This window comes from Vicia villosa, unplaced genomic scaffold, assembly GCF_029867415.1.
Source record: "Vicia villosa cultivar HV-30 ecotype Madison, WI unplaced genomic scaffold, Vvil1.0 ctg.000286F_1_1, whole genome shotgun sequence".
Lineage (NCBI taxonomy): Eukaryota > Viridiplantae > Streptophyta > Magnoliopsida > Fabales > Fabaceae > Vicia > Vicia villosa.
Window position 1 is genome coordinate 716,979 of NW_026705122.1, and position 7,192 is coordinate 724,170.

Here is a 7,192-nt window from a genome sequence, read left to right on the forward strand (position 1 = left end):
TAAAAATGTGTTAATTTCTGCAAGTAGAAAATAGTGGTGATGCTGTTGAGAATTTAATGTGGTGATGCTTACATGGAATCATATTTTACACTTAATTTCCAACCTGAAAAATCATGTGTCATGTTGAACCAATTGCCATGAGCTATAGTCTTGAGTTTGTATGTGTTTTTGTGAGCTATTTGGGGGCTGTTTTAATACCATAAAAATGAATTGATTTTGATGACATTGGTGTTGCTTTGATCTCTTGAAACATGTTTTATGCACCTATTTTACACTTGCAAGTATATGCTATCTTTTGTCAACTTTCATGAAGCTTTGCATTGAGTTTTTTTTAGTGATATTAGTGTGTTTTTGGGACTGGTTTTTCATCATAATAATGCAGCAAATTTGGCATTCTAATTGCTACTTGAAACCATGTTTTGTGTCATAATTTCACTTGTAAACATATGTAACTTTGTGCTAATTGTTGTGAGGTTTTCTCTTGAGTTTGTGTGTGATTTGTGGTGAGCTTTAGGACTGTTTTATTATCACTATTATGCAGAATTTTCCATGGCTCCATTGCACTATGTTTCCATCCTTTTAACTCATGAAAATTAGTCATTTTGTTGCACTTTTGACATGAAGCTAGTTGGTTTTGGTTACTTGTTGTTTCTAAGTGATAAATTGTTGTTTACTTGTACTAATAAATGACATTTGATGGCTGGAAGTTTTCTGTCTTACTTGTTCATTGTGTTTTGTTTGGTTTTGACACTTACACGCGCGGTATGTCGGCTTTATCAAATTGGCCATATCTTTTGATTTAGGAAGAGTTTTTGAGCATGTGAATAATGTTTTTCATACGTAATAATATTTTCGGAGCTGTTTGTGCAGTTTATTTTCTGTTTTGACCGACTTTTTTTTACCGTTTTTGCTTCTGCCCCGTCTTGAAAGTCGCGCTTCCGGGCCGATTTTGTAAATTCTAATTGCATATTTGACTTCTTTAGCACGTTTTAACCTTGCAATAAAATTTTGGTTTAATTCCGACAAGTTTAGTTTTTTTATCGTTTTTGTCCGATTTCGCCGTTTCGGTGTACCGTTGTGCATGTAAATACTTGTGTCGGCTTCCGTAGTTTTAGTGTACATATTTGATTTGCTCTTGAATACTATCTCATGTTTCTTCTTGTTTGCTTTTGTTATGTTTTCACTTTCTATTCCGTTATCCATTTCCGGTTCAGCTTATAATTCAATAACGCAATTCCGATTGCGGTGTCTTGTTATCTCTAACGTGTGTGTTAGTATGCAAGGCAACATGGAGGCTCTGGTCGATGCCCGCTCTCGTGTTCCGCTTTATTTGTGGGACACGACATTTATCCTCTCTCTGATTCGCGTTTCTACACGCATCCTTTATCATTATACTTGCTTGTCCGGATTTCTGTTTCCCTTGCAGGTGTATGGTATTCGTTGTGCCCGATGCACACGTTGGCGCGTGATTTACTTTCATCGCGCCGAATCTTGATTGCTTATGCGGATTCTAATCGGAGTGCTGACATGTTTGCTGTTGCTTTTGCTAGCTCGCTCGCGGGATCATAGTTTACTCGCTCTATTTGCTTTAGTTTACGGATCATCATCCGTTTGGTATTGATTCCGTTTCATTTTACTTCTTTCTGTACTTTATCGCTTTCTCGCATCATTCTTTAACATGAGAAGTAGGACCTAGACATGCATCTGGCCAAGCCCTCGAAAGAGGCTCTGTTTTTGTTGGTGTGTTTATATTTGTGCTTTGCGGCAGGGAGTCACGGTGTAATAAGTCCTATATGGCACTCCGTTAAGTCCTCATGGAAGGCATGCGGAAAGGGTTAGCAATCAACCCCCGCCTAGTCTCATCGAGTCTGTTTGGTAGGCGCACGCCTCGCGTTGTTTGCTTCCGAACGTGCAAAAGATCTTGTTATCGAGTATGTCAGGTAAAGGGTTCATGCAATCGGACCCCCGCCTTTCCTATAGCTCATGTCACTCGACGTTGATGCTCGGTGTACGCACGCACCGTTTTCCTTTATGATCCGTGACGGCTTGGTTGCTGAGAAGGGTCCGCCTTCTTGTCTATGGCCCGATCATTTTCGCGAGGTCTAATGCTTGGTTGACTTGGGTTGAGCTGCTCCCCTTGGCTATGGCGGGACCGCCTTTCTACCACTTGGCCAGTGCCTTTGGTTTGTTTGCTTTACGAGCGGATGCTCGTTTGTGTGCTTATTGTGTGCTTCCCTTTTTCCCCCGTAGGTTGATTAGTTTAGTTTAGACTGATACCCTTTGTATGATAACATTAGGTAGCAAGCTTTCCCCCTTAGCTTAGGTCTTCCTCATGCATTCTTTAAAACATAAACCACACTCTTTGATTTTCTTTTCTTAAGAGCTTGTTATTTCCGCTCCATTCCCAAGCATAAGTCTCCAAAGGTCGAGCAGCGGAGTGTGAATGTAACTCGTTCACCTAAAAAACACAAAAACAAACAAAATTAGTTAGCCGAGCTACGGTAGCTCTGATTCTGCAAAACAGATACGTAGGCAGCGGGGTAGGGCCCGTGCGAGCACAATACTTTCTTTTCCCTACATTCTGCATTCATTTTAGTCCAGATTAGCGTAGATTTGTTACACACCCATAGTTTTAGACACAAGCGTGGATACCATCGAGTACGATGGGCGCGTGGGGTGCTAACACCTTCCCCTCGCGTAACCGACTCCCTTACCCTTTTCTCTGGTCGTGAGACCGTTGTTTTGTTTTGTGGTTTGCTGGCATTCCCTTCCTTTTCAGGATAAATATGTTAGTGGCGACTCTGTTAATTTTCGCGGTAGCGACAGCTGGCGACTCTGCTGGGGACGTCTTGACCTGTTGCTGGTCCGGACTCAGCGAGTCGATCCTAGCGCTTGTGTGTTTATCTTTGGGTGTTTTATTGCTTTGCATATTTATCTATTTGCATTGCATTCTATGTGCGCTTTTACTTTTCTGCATCATATTCTGGAATGTCTGGATCTCTGTCTGTTGGGTGGGTGTTTCAAGAGGTAAAAGGCCCAATACCCAGGCTATGTGTGAACCATAGGAACCCTAGGATAGAGTGGGAGCATGGTTTGTCTCGAGGTGTACGTCTCGGGATGGATTATGTGACCACGAGCAGAGTAGTGGTTTCAAACGGAGGTATTATCATCACCCGCTTCCGCGCTGTGATGATGCTTACCTTCGGGCGGACCGTATACTGCGTTTCATGACCTTACCTTGGCCTAGATTTTACCCGTGAGTGGGGCGGGAATCAATGATCATATTAACAGGTACATTGTTGGTGACCGCTGTTCTCGTTCGTGGGTTACCGCTGTTCTCGTTCGTGGGTTACCGTTGTTCTTGTTCAAGTGTACTATGCTCCTTGTTCGTGGGGTACTATGGTTCTTGTTCGGGTGGTAATCTGTGTTCTATTCCAGTGTGTTATTGACTATGGGCTTTGGTTCCGTGGATTGACATTCTATGTTCCGTGTGGTATATCATTTGGGGCCGAACCTTTGGCTTTGTACTATGTGTGTTACCGGCAGTGCAGAATGCCTGGTGGGCGGCAACAAGTCCCACCACTTTGCATCATTGCATATTTACTTTCCAAAAAATGATGTACAAAAAAAATAACTAGCATACTAGCATGCATGTTCCTTCCATTTTCAAGGAATCATATCTTTAAGCCTCGTGTCAAGCTCTTTCATCTCTTGCTAAAAATCAAAACATGAGAATTCCTTGGAAATCGAATGAACATGGCATTGCATTCATATCATGCATCTCATACATTCCATGCTTAACAGGTATTCAGGACCGAGGATCTATTATTCAGACTTGGTGCTCTCTTCAGGCTCGCACACTTGACTTGTTACTGTTGTGAGCTCAAAGATTGGTCATGGAACAACTTTGTGGGGATTTTATCCAAGGTGAAAGCTCAATTGGGTTTCTTTTTGAAGACAGGTCCTATTCTCATTTGCTTCCACGGTTGCTTTATTTGCAACTGGTTAAGTTCCGTACTGTATTGATGTTTGCAAGTTCTCTGCTTGATGATGATGACACTAGGTGTGAATTCCATTCTGGGGCACCTGGTCTTGATGTTAGGATCTGAAAGTCTTTGAAGTTGTTTGGGGCTCCCGCACGAGGGATAAGCAAGACATTGTCTATCTTGAGCATTGCACCATTTGCATTGCTCGAATCCCTAAAGCATTACAAATTCCGTGTGACTTCACCAAAATCTTCTGCCAAGTAATAATCCAAAGTGTTTTGGAGAAATACCTCTCATTCTCAAGGTTCTGCTTTGTATCCCGAGTTACCTCCTCTTGGAGTTTCCTTTTCAGTAGCCTTTGCTTGTCAACGGGGACAAAAAAGAGTATAAGAAGCAAGTTGATGTAATCTCAATGCCTGATGTTCAGTTGTTTCCATGCTTGATGGAATTTCAGTCGGTTAAGATTCGTTGCTTTGGGTCTTTATCACCACGGACTGCTCTCCTGGTTTCGATGACAATACTCGGTGTTTTCCATTCTCGAGGCACCTGATCATAATGTCAAGTCTTACAAGGTGTTGAGGTACAAAGAGTCCAGGACTTGCTCGATGCAAAGATGTTTGAGTTTATTCATAATGGTTTCTACTGGTCAATCCCATTTCATTTGCTACAAATAGAATGTTTGTTCTTCCTCAAGGAGTAACTCATGAGAATCATTTGCAACCTGTAATTCCAGAGGCTTCTTTCCCAACACTCGTTGTGTGTTTGTTCCTCCATTCAGGATGGTGTTTTCTGTTTCAGCTGCTATATTTAGGGCTCCCGACCGAGGGATAAGCAAGACTCCGTGTTCTTGAGTTTGCATCATTGGCGGCTCAAATCCCTAAAGCATTCACAAACTTTAGTAGCTGTTTTTTTGGGGCTCCCGACCGAGGGATAAGCAAGACGCCTTGTATCTTGAGTTTGTGCACCACTGGCACATCTCAAATCCCTAAAGCTGAGCACTTACAACTTTCATATGGCCTCGCCAAAATCTTCTTCTAAGAAGTAATCTAAAGTGTTCTACAGGAACATATGTTGTTGTTGGGTGTGCTTTCCACTCTAGGGGCACTTGGTTATCTGATTGAAGGCTGTCAGCCATTCAAAGACAAGGTTCAAGACCTGATTGACATTGAGACTATCACATTCGCACTTGAGGTCCAGAATTGAAGTTTTCCTTCGACTCAGTGGATCTTCTGAAGCAATAAGTCCATACGGAGAGAATCTCCTCAACATTGGCAATTCCTAATTCATCATGCATGTTCATGTTTAAGCTTTCTTGCTTTGTTCAATACTGTTTGCATGCAAAACTTGTTTGTTTTTTGAACTATAATCATAATGCATTGGATATGTTTGTCTTGAAAAAATCCATTCGCTTTTTCTCTTATATGTTTTTATATGCTTGTTGTGATACTCAACTCTTGTTAATAAAGCATGTTAACTCCGTAGGGAGGATGATGAACATAATACCAAGAACCTCAAATGGTATGCTTTTGAGTAAAACCCTGTTGATGATGTACAGGCATTGTTTCAAATTCCCAAACACTGGAGATATAAGGGAGATAGACCCTTGATAACCCCTCTGAGCCTTCGAAGTAGGAGTTTCTTTTCTATTCATGAAAAACCCTCACATTTAACCCAGGGGCGGGTAGTATTCAGTTAACCTGATCGAGTGTTTGAAATTCATCAGAGGCACACATCTAAGGATACAACAATGGCTATCTTTCAAAAGATTGAGGAAAGTCAAATCCACAACGGTTATCCCTCACCTCAGGAGGTCGAGACATCAAATTTATCCCTCACCTCAGGAGGTCGAGACATCAAATATATCCCTCACATCAGGAGGTCGAGACCAACGTCCAAACCGCTGTGCTTTATCCCTCACATCAGGAGGTCGAGATCAACATCAAAGCCATTGTGGTTTATCCCTCACATCAGGAGGTCAATATATGGCGATACCCCAATGGTAGTTCTTCAGTAATCAAGGACTCAAGCAGTCACAATCACTTCCAACAAATCAGAGACTTAGGATCACACGACTTGTTCAAAAAAAAATCAATCAAAAAGAAAAGAAAAAAGGAAAGAAAGCCCGCTAAGTCAACAACTTGAAAGCATATGACTTAGGCAAAAGTTAGGGCATCCCGCTGGACATCCAAATCAAAATTCAAAAGAATTTGTCCAGGCAAAAATTAGGGAAATAGAAAAAAAAAAAAGAAAAAAGTGAAAGCGAAAAAACAAGGATTACAAAATAAGAATCCTTCTCAACATAGAACAAAGTCGTGTGATCAGATACCAAAAACAAAAGGTAAAGTGATTGTTGTGTCCAAATACCTCATCAATTCCTCAACTGTCTCAAGTTCCTCTTGAAAGATGAATGCTCGTGTCAAGTTAACTGAACTTAGGACTGGAGAACATCACGAAGGGGGTGGGCACCAAATCATTTGAGCCTAAAAATCTTTTTTTCTAAAAACCGCGAACCTGGCCACGTTACAACCCTGAAAAGTCCTAACTAAAGCATGGGTTAATTCGAAAGCATACTATACATGAGAATACGATAAGCTGACTCCTAGGAGATCCGCTAAGCGCTTGAGTTGGTATCACACCATCTTTTCTTTCTTTCATAAAAAAAACAATGTTACGACATCTTTTCAAAAAGTTTCTTTAAACTTTAAGACAAACATACTCTTTGCATTAGAATTATATTTCTCATAATAAACATTCTTTGCATATGAACAAGTGCTTGGCATCAAGAAAGTTTCCATCATGAACTTCAGATGAAAACGTTTTATCCTCCCGAAGGACAAGTTGTCTTCCGAACTCCGTTGAGTAGAGGCAACAATATTTCAAAGTCTGATCACCCTCATGGGCACAAAAGCATTTGATTACTCTATCGAGTAAGTTTTCAATCAATCTGAGGCAATCAGGTCAAGATTCGAAGAATCTCTCAAAGTGCTAAGCAATCAGGGGCATTCACCCAAGTGCAGTTGAAGTTACCTCCAACACTGATCAATCAAGGCATGGTTCTAACATTCATGATACTGGGGCAAGTTGGCTATGATTGCATGAATATCAAGAAGTCCTTACGGGACGAATTTCTTTAAAGTCCCTACAGGCTGGGGCAAGACACTATGCATTGGCATTCTTTCCTCATCTGGAGGTGTTCAATTGAAAGT